This window comes from Macadamia integrifolia, unplaced genomic scaffold, assembly GCF_013358625.1.
Source record: "Macadamia integrifolia cultivar HAES 741 unplaced genomic scaffold, SCU_Mint_v3 scaffold1063, whole genome shotgun sequence".
NCBI classification, from domain to species: domain Eukaryota; kingdom Viridiplantae; phylum Streptophyta; class Magnoliopsida; order Proteales; family Proteaceae; genus Macadamia; species Macadamia integrifolia.
Window position 1 is genome coordinate 87,493 of NW_024868072.1, and position 10,705 is coordinate 98,197.

General features: G+C 37.3%; 1 long non-coding RNA gene across 1 annotated transcript; it reads left to right on the top strand.

Moving 5' to 3' along the window:
* Nucleotides 1-714: 714 nt before the first annotated feature.
* Nucleotides 715-2,697, top strand: LOC122062533. The gene is made up of 2 exons (XR_006135008.1): nt 715-854; nt 935-2,697. It is a non-coding gene; the product is annotated as an uncharacterized LOC122062533 (long non-coding RNA).
* Nucleotides 2,698-10,705: the final 8,008 nt, after the last annotated feature.

The window sequence follows — 10,705 nt, forward strand, 5'->3', positions numbered from 1 at the left end:
AAAATAAACTAAACTAAACCAGCATTAACTTGATTCGAAGTAAAGAACTAAAATAAGCCTAAATTGTATTGAACCAAAACCGACCAAGAATCTAAGTTTCATAACAAATTGATTTTGGTATCATTCATTCTTGACCATAATCAAATCAGTTTGGCAAAAGCTTATTTGAATCGGTCATTTGACACACCTAAATTCCACTCTCCAATTTGGTTTTGTCGTCACTCATTCTTGGACCAAAATCATACCAGCCTGATAGAAACTGAGTCGAATTGGACGTTTGACACTCCTAAGCTCCCCTCCCCAATTTGGTTTTGTTATCACTCATTCTTGAACGAAAACCAAACCATCCTAATAAAAACTGAGTCGAATTGGACATTTGACACCCCTAAAATTGAGTTCTAAAACATCTAATAGAATAGAAAAATGAGATTTTAAAATATGGGATTCAATCAATTAAGTCTGATGCCTATCTGAATCAGCTCGGATAAAACCATATCAGATGGAGGTTCATTAGATTATATGCGATATATGATTGACATATTGTTAATCTCTAACAATATGTCCAATGAGACTACTAGTAAAAAAAAAAAAGATCAGTCAAGGTCAACCCAATCCAACCGGGTCAATTAGGAGAGAGATTGATTCGTGGGAAGATTTTGCTCATTTCCGCTCTCTATTTCGCACTCCCACGGTCCCACCAGAACTCCTCCATCTTCTCCCCCCCTATCTCTCTCTCTCTCACTCTCTCTCATCTCAATCTCTCCCAACCTTAGAAACCATTACTTGACCTCTCAATCTCTGGCTCAAGCTCTCTCCAGCGACCTGAAACGCTGAAGAAACCATTGTGCGATTAGGTATGATTCTCTCTCTCTCTCTCTCTCTCTCTCTCTCTTATGCTGATTGCAGAATTGCTTGATGCTTTCGTTTCTCAAAGGCTGGTTACATTAGATTCCACACCATCTCGGCAATCTTATATTGGCGATTTCTGATATCTTCACAATATATGTGAGTTCCTCTTTTTAATATCTTTCCACTAAAGAAAGTAGCTATAAGCTTTGTTCTTGCAGTAGTTCTTGACATTTACTTTGCTTGTCCCCTGAACGATAATTACTTACTCTATTTGAAAGTTGAAACTAAAATAATCGAACATATTATACCACATTACCTTGTTCAATGGGATTTGAAGGGATTCTTAAGCTGATCTTTAGAGAATTGAGTCACCATCCAAGGACTAGCATTCGATTGAAGTTTGAAGTTAACTTAAAGTTTTGATCTGCTGCAATTAATGTTCCTTTAAATCTGCCAATTTTGGTTTCAGGTTTGAGGATTGTCTTATTATTTTAAATCTGGCCATCTGATTTACTCCAAATTTTGGGTGTTGATTGATCTTACTGAGAGCTAAACTTGATCCAAGTTTGGCCACAATCCAATCCTTGGATTGCAACTAATTGCAGATTTACTATCCAGAAATTTTATTTGTCTAATTATTTCTAATCTGGTCAATAGATTAAGATCATATTAATGAAATTTCTCTTTCATAACAAGTATAAACTTTCTGTTCTGAAAAATGGGGCTGCTGTAGTCGACCATCCAATCCTGCATCAAGAGCACTACATAAGTGAGTTTATCCAGTTTCTGAAAAATGGGGTTACAACACAAACATGATCTTCCTTTCCATTGCCTTTGGAATAATGAAAATCCATAAAACAAAAAGGGGAAACATTTGAGTGAGAGGACAAGAGGAAAACCCTTCCATATCTTCCTCTGCATCTTTTTTGTTCTGCCTTCATAAACATATAATGTGTAGCTTCCTTTGTGACCCATTTGATGGTTGTCAAGAAGTAACTTTGTCAAAAGATTATAACCTGTTGACTGAATATAACTATATAAACTCTAAATACAATCTACTCTCTAAAATTTCTTCCTGCATGTTCTCACCAAATGGTTAAGAGGAACGATTCTCAGTTGACAAGATCTCAGGTGACCTATAATATGATAACCTCAGTTTCCTGACCTTGAGTTTGGGCATCTCAATGGACCCAGTTAAAGGGGTAATATGCGGCATTGCTTGCCTGCCCTTCTTATTGGGAGATTTGGTATTTTTTGGTATGACTCGACCAGTTAATTAGGCTTTAGTACATGGTCATAATAACCTATGAAATCAGTTAAAAGGTTTTAGAGAGTTTAGTTCTACTGCAACCTAGACACCAAGAAATACAGACAACCTATAGACCATGACAGAAGTTGGCACAGAGCTTATGAAGACAGATCCATTCTTGAATCTTTAAAGCAGCATAGGCCTAACTGCCTAAGGATCTCCAAAAACCAAAGTGAAAGCAGATCACTCTGGTACATAGGATCATTTCTTGACTTCAATTGTAAAAAATAGGTATGTTTTCTATCCATTTAAATTTCTTAACCATGTTGTAGACCTTAATCATTTTTTTCGCTGATCCATCTTGTGATTTCACTTCTTACCTATTTGCAGGTTTTACTTGGGAGTTCTTGGTTGTTCACCTTAAGTTGCTCCAAGTAAACAAAGGATTGTGCTTGTAGTTTGTACCTATTTGCAGTTATTGTTCCATAAACTTGAATCTCTGTTAGTTCCAGGGCTGTTGTGTCGTTGTATAAAACTGAATTTGTGCTGCACCATACTGTGATATCCTTGTGCTAATTGAATGAAGTTGCCTTTGCTTACAATGTTTTGTGAGATTTAGAATGGGTTGTGGGTGAGTGCAACCCTTGGTGAGACGTGAATTTGATCTTGCTGATGTTATGATAGAACCCTACACCTATATGACTTGATGCAATTCTCAGATCTGCTTCTATTCTCAATGTTAGTTTCTGATTTTTTTTTTTTTCAGCTTAATATATCTTACTGCTAATGCTTTTTATTTTTATTTTTTCATCATTAGATATTGTTCTGATTTTCGTCATAGATCTGAGATCGATTCTTTTATGCTGGCTATTAAATTCTTGTAACCACCTTAACAAAATCTGAACTGCTTCTCATCCATTCATAGAAATAACAGAAAATTAAAAGGGAAACAGAATAGATGGAGGGTTGAGAAAGGGGCAGAATAGACGTGAAGAGCAAACCCCCAAAACAGTGCCAGCAATGGAGTAACAGACAACGGACTGAAATCCTGCCCATAAATTTCTAAAATAAGAAACTTGGACTGAAATAAAAACTCCTAATCATGCTAACCAAGAAACTAACAAACTTCTTGTCTAACAAGTAAAAGAAAACCAATAGGAAACTAAGAACTACTAACAATAAACCTGACACAAGGAAACTTCTTGCTGCCTAAGAAAGGAGCAAAAACAGAAACAAATCCTAGTCTATTGCTGAAATCAATGAAAAGAATTGAGTTCAAACTTCTTTTCTCTTGAACTCTAAACGATACTAAAGGTTGCTGCTGTAGAGTCTTTTTGCTACTTTTTAGTCTTTTGTAACGTCCCGGCCCCATTAATATTGCATAATATTGTCCTCTTTTGCCCAAGGGCCTCAAAGCTTTAAAACGCGTTATGCCATGTTAAGGAAGCTAGAGGTTATTAACTAGTCCAAGAATCTCTCCCTAGGCGATGTGGGACTAAAGTTTGCACACCCTTACCAATCTCCCAAACTCCCTGGTACTTGCCGTATTCTTGGTAGAGACACCTCACCGATCTCCCAGACAGGTCTGGTACTTGCCATATTCTTGGGTCGTCACACTTTTTGCTACTCTAACATGCATGTTTATAACTTCTCAATATTGAGCCTTACACAAAAAACTAAGTACATTATAAGCATAAAATATATATATATATATATAAAACTTCACATACCAAAATGAATTAATAGATGCTGCATTATCTATCATGTTAAATGAAACTCATAGCTAATTACCACTAAATATTAGGCATTCTAGAAAAAACATAATGGCAATGAATCTGAAAAGGAATATCTTGAAAACTGAAATAAGAGGCACTGAATTAGGTATGAACACAGTGAGCAGAAGCTAGAGTGAGAACAGGTCCATGCAAGTGGGACAGCCACATTTGACAAGTTCTAAGAAAATTTAAAAGAATTCTGCATTTTGGAATTCTAGAGTAGCAACATGAATTTGATTTTAGGATGAACCTAAAGAAAACTGAAATCTTTTAAATTGAACCCTAATTTTTCCATCAATGAAGAACCACCTCTTCACCCTTGGACTTCTGTTAAGATCAGATAGAACAGGTTCTTAGTTATTCTTTTATTTTCTCTCTCAAATATTTTTTTCTCTTAAGATTGAATCCAATATCAGAGGTCCTTTCACATTTATACAAACTTCAAGATCATTAGCAGTTAGAGGTCCTTTTACATTTATAAACAAAGGAGGTTTACATTTTTTTTTTTTTTAATCTGAATTCTACTCACTTGATTTTATTTTGTGTTCAAAATAGGCCCTACTATTAGTAATTTTTTGTGGTGAATTACTAATTTTTTTTTTTAGGGAATCTATAATCTACTCCAATTAATATTCATATCAATGGATAGAAGTTGGATGTATACAAGTAGGGTTTTCAAGGAATACTTGGAAGGGTTGAACAGTTTCTCAATATTGCATTTCTGGAAGTTTCTTGTGAAAGAAAAATTCCATGTCCTTGTGTTAACTGTGTTAATGCATATTGGAGGAATCAGGGAGAAGTGTATGAGCATTTGGTTTGTAATGGATTTCTTGCTGGTTATATGCATGGGTTGTTACATGACTTGTTTGGAGCACAAAGGGAAGAGCAAACTATAGATGAGGATGGTCCATCAATTGAATAACTTAGACGTGAACCAGAAGTAAAAGCATAAACATTTTATAATTTCATCAAAGATGCTGATCAAGAATTATTTCTGGGCTGCTAGACATTTAGCAAGGTTTATTTCATCGTGCATTTATTTCATCTGAATGCCTTAATGGATGGAGAGGAAAATCCTTTACATTGTTGCTAGAATTATTGAAACAGGTAAACCCTTTAGTTGAAGCATTTCCCAACTCGAGCTATCAAACTAAAAAGTACATAAGAAAATTGGGTCTAGGTTATGAAAAAATCGATGCTTGCCCAAACAATTGTATGTTGTATTGGAAGGAGAAAATACATGAAAAAGCATGCTTGACATGTGGTGCTTCTAGATGGCAAAGAAATTAGAATAACAAGGAGGATGATGCATCAATTTCATCTAAAAAAAAGAAAAAATCAGCTAAAGTCTTATGTTATTCTCCATTGAAATAAAGACTACAGAGATTATTTACATCATCGAAGCTAGCTTCCTCTATGAGATGGCATAACAATGGTCGTAATAAGGATGTGGCATTAAGACATCCTGTTGATTCCCTTGCTTGGAAAGAATTTAACTCTTGATATCCAGATCTTTCCTCAAACCCTAGGAATGTGAGATTGGGGCTTGCTAATGATGGAGTTAATCCATTTAGGTCACTAAACAGTACGTAGAACTTGTGGCCTGTTATTTTGATTCCATATAACTTGCCTCCATGGATGTGTGTATGAAGCAATCTAGCCTTATCTTGTCTTTGCTTATTCCTGGACCGAATGGATCTGGAAATGACATTGATGTGTACTTACAGACCTTAATAGAGGAGTTGGTAGAATTATAAGTAGGCATAGATACTTTTGATGCCGAGAGTAAGGTGACTTTTCGAATGCGTTCAGCATTAATGTGGATAATTAGTGACTTTCCTACATATGTTTACTTATCTGGATGGAGTACCAGTGAAAAATTGGTATGTCCATCTTGTAACTATAATACTTGCAGTAGGTGGCTCAAGCATTCAAGGAAGGACTGTTATATGGGTCGTCGTCAATTTTTAGAGTTATCTCACAGATTTCGATTTGAAGTTGCACCTACTCCACCATCTGATTCCACAATGTTAGGTTGGCTACAAGGAATGAAATTCTATTATGGAAAGAAGACATGTAGGTTAACTGGCAAGAGATCAAGATCTGAGAGAAGCAAAGAAAAGGTAGATGGGCCACAATCTTTGAAAAGGAGAAGTAATTTTCTTTTACTTGCCTTATTGGGAATAAAATTTATTACGTCATAATCTTGATGTGATGCATATAGAAAAAAATGTATATGATAATTTGCTTGGCACACTTTCAAACCTTTTGTGGAAAACAAAGGATCATGTTACGTCACATCTTAACTTACAAGATATGAGTATTAGACCTGAACTTCACCTCCAACAACGTGGGTCTAAAGCATACTTGCCTCCTGTTTGTTTCACAATGGGACGAAAGGAGAAAGAGATGTTTTGCAAATGTTTGAAAAGTGTGAAAGTTCCAAATGGTTATATGCATCAAACATATCACGGTGTATGCATGTTGATCAGTTGAAAATAATAGATCTTAAGAGCCATGACAATCACATTTTGATGCAACAACTTCTTCTAATAGCAATTCGAGAACTTTTGCTTAAGAATGTTACATCTGTTGTAATTGAATTGTACAATTTTTTCAAAGAAATATGTTATAAATTTCTACATGAAGAGGAACTTAAGCTCCTTAACTCTCGAATTGCAATAACACTTTGTCATATGGAGAAGATTTTTCCTCCATCTTTCTTTACCGTTATGGTGCATTTGGTTATTCATTTGGCAACAGAGGCCAAGATTGTAGGTCCAGTACATTACCGATGAATGTATCCTATAGAAAGGTACACTTTCTTAATTTGAAACATGAGATTTGTCAAACATTTTATTGCTCTAATTAATTTATCATATGGAAAGTCTTAAAAATTGTCTAACTAGGTACTTATCAAAATTGAAATCTTATATGCATAATAAAGCTCATCTAGAGGGTTCGATTGCAGAGGAATATCTAGCATAAGAGTGTTTAACATTTTGTTCAAGATACATATCCGGAGTTGAGACAAGATTTTCTCAACAAGTAAGAAAGGATGATTATGTGTATTTTTGGTACATTAGATAAACCAATAGGGGCAGAAAAAGATATATAATTAGACAAACATGAAGTTGTCTCATTTATACAGTAAGTTCATGTCACTATAATTATCTTAATAAAAATGTTTATTGCATTACCTTCATAATTACATTAGACTAATATTTATGCAGAGAACATACTGCAATAATTAGAAGGCAAAATCATTCACGTCGCTTAAATGATTATCAAATAAAGAGCATTCAGACTGAAAATTTTTAAGAATGTTTTGAAGCCTATGTAAGTATATAAATTTATATATATATATATATATATATGTATTGGGTTTACACTATATGTATTGTGATTTGACATATCTAATGATAAATTAGGTTGCACAGCTGGATGAATCAAGGAATGAAAAAATTACAAATGAAATAAGATGGCTTGCTTGAGGTCCAAATCGAGTGGTAAAAAGTTACTCTAGGTTGAATATAAATAGTTTAAGGTTTCACACCAAAGAACAGTCACAAAAGTTAAAAACGCAAAATTTTGGAGTTTTAAACATTGCAAAGACCTCAGGCTATTCTACTGTAAATGATAAACACCCAGTTACAGGAGATGTTACATATTATGGGATATTGGTAAATATTATTAAACTGAACTATTATGAAAATTCAAAGTTAGGTTATTCAAGTGTGATTGAGTTAACCTTGAATAAGGTAGAGGAAAAAATGAGGATGAATTTGGCTTTACACTTGTTAACTTCTCACATTTGATACATACTGGTAACTAATTACGGGATGATCTTTTTGTGCTACCGACTCAAGTGCAACAAGTTTTTATGTCTCATATTCAAAAGAGAAAAGGTTGGTCTATTGTTATCAAGATAGAGCCTAGAGATGTGTTTGATATAGGCGAAGAGGTCACTGATGATGTGGATTAAACATATTTGGAGAACGACTCACACAACGTCTAAATTTTGAAGATACGTGTGAGGTTGTTGAAGACAATATTGGATGGGTGAGGAATGATGTAGATGGGACTACGGTTGACTCATCATTCATATTTGACTATCAAACAATGGAAGAAGGTCATTTGGATGATTCAGTGTCACATCCCAATTCCAGTAGACCCAACTTACCATTAGGAATACCAGCGGTGTGAGTAAGACATGTACTTACAAATCTACCAGGATCTTTGATAGCAGTACTTTAACATTTTCACAATCTCACAATACAAACCAACATAAACAGCGAAATCAGAGTATAGAAGTGGAATCATAAATAAAATGGGGAAATGTCTAATGATAATATTATAGCAATACACAAGTTATTCTGTTACATTCATCCATTACATATAATATAACCTCAAAAATATACAATCCATAGTTATACCCAAAAGTATCAAAGTGTGATGTACAATCTCATGGTGCGGCGTAAGCACAGTGGTTGCAAGCACAGTCCTGATCATGCTCCTGCACTTCTGGCATCCACCAGTCGCTCACACCATGCTCTGCCTAGAAGATACTAGGTCACCCACCATTGGCACCACGGTACCTGTATCACCATCTGAAAAAAGGTGTATACATGGGGTGAGCTTTCCAACTCACTCAGTGAGGGGTAGGGCGTCACACCCCGTTCACACAGAACCGGGCCAGTAACCGGGTTAACACTGGTTAACCCAAACCTGTCAGGATCATCTGATATTCTATTCCACCACAGCATACACACAACTAATAAAAAGCATATCAGTTCAGCGGAAGACTTGATTTACCTGTGAATATTCCCATAATACTTGATACCCGAATTGTGATACAATAGTTATATACATGTGGGCCCGAAGGCATGATGTTTACACAATAAGAATACAATTCACATATCAAGTACATAAAAGAAGTCATCAAAAATCAGAGTGTACAGCTCGGCTCGGCATCAAAACTAGAGCTCAGCTCGGTATCAAAGGTTGAGCCCAGCTCGGCTTCACAAAGTAGAGCTCGGCTCGGCATCAAAAGTGGAGCTCAGCTCGGCATCAAAACTGTGGTCCCACAGCACAACTCTCGCACGAGCAATCAGTGCCGTGCCCTAACTCCTCAGGGGCCCACCAGTCCTCTTCAGGGAACTCGACCGTGGGACCCACCCCGTGCTCATCTAGTTGATGACCTGCAAAATCATCTAAAAGAGGTGCACACGTGGGATGAGTTCACTAGCTCAGTAAGTGGAAAGATGGACCACACAGCAGTCCACACAACAAAACACAATCATATGCACTACATGTTATGCAATACATTTTAAATCACATCCACCTAAGAAACATTACTAAGTCTTTGGTTTAGTGCTACTACAGCCACAGTGTGCGTATACTCCGGGTACGAGCTGCGAACTCCATCCCGCGATACGCCCATAGGGCTGTCGAAGAAGGCCCACCGTGAGTACTCGAAAAAGAAAAAATATGCCGACCACCGGCTCTCAACAGAAAAGTAATTGACTGAAATTAAAGGTGCTGACTCCAGTAATTTAAAAGCAGTACGATTGTCCCTCTAAAATATACCACCGGGGTTACCGACTGTCCTAATGACCCACCAGGCGTTATGTCTAACCGCGACAGTGACCCGACAACCGCGACCACTGCTTCCCCCCAAATGGTAACCCAACACCTTAACCTCTGTTGGGAAAGGTCGTAGCATGGGAAGGTGATAATCCTAAACCGCATGCTCCTATATGACAATAGTACGATTGCATAGTGCCACCGCGTCCCATACCACGGGCCACCAATGCACTCGTTTTCAAGCCGACTACGACATCTAGTCTATTAATGCATCATGCACCACGATGTCCACATTCATCATAGAAGCATATTATCACTTGGCATTTAGAAAAGTAAACACAACATCCATGCATAACCATGTGAGGATGACCAATCTACATAGCATTTTCATGATGGCATGACTAGACTAGATACAATTAAATGAATGCCAAACAATGCCTTGAAACAAGGCCAAACGTCCTCTCCCCACTTACTTGTAGTGTACAAGGATTCCCGTTCGGTACGAGTGAGATCCGGTGCGAGAAGCGTGAGATTTGGTGAACCTATCATGAGTGAGTGGGGTTAGTATTTTGCCACTTTGGGATCAAGATTAACATGATCCAATGACACGATCATGTTTAGAATCCTAAAAGAAGGTCGAACGTCCGATTTGGGTCCAATCGGACGAAAAAATCACATTCCGAGCCTCTCGGGTGGGTCAGACAGCCCACCGGTCTAGACCGACGGGTAGGTTGGCCCGCCGGTTGGGCCAAAGGGTCTGCTAAGACCGGCAGGCAGGGTGGCCCACCGGTTGTGCCCGAGGGCCCTGCCCTCTCAGGCGGGTGCCCACAGGCGGGCCAGATGGCCCACCGGTCTTGGCGAAAAACCTGTTGTTTCTTCCCAACTTCCCCCAATCTTTGGGGATTCCAATAGGGCTTTTCCAAATCCAATCTTCACACATTCAAGGTCTTATAGGAAGGTCCTAACCTAGATCTAGGTTAGATTTAAGGAATGATAAGCCATCTTACCTTCTTTGCTCAAGAACACCTTCAAAACCCCAAAATCACTTCAAATCCACAATGCTTCTCCAACCTTGTAAATACTTCTTCAAATCCTTCAAGATCAACACATAAATCATCTATTAAACCTTAGATTCATCATTTCAAAGGGGATTTACAAGATCTCAAGAAACCCTACCCAAATCAAGGGTTTTACTTGGGTATGGTGAAGGTTTAAGGAACCCAAACTTTGCTCACCTCTAAATGTA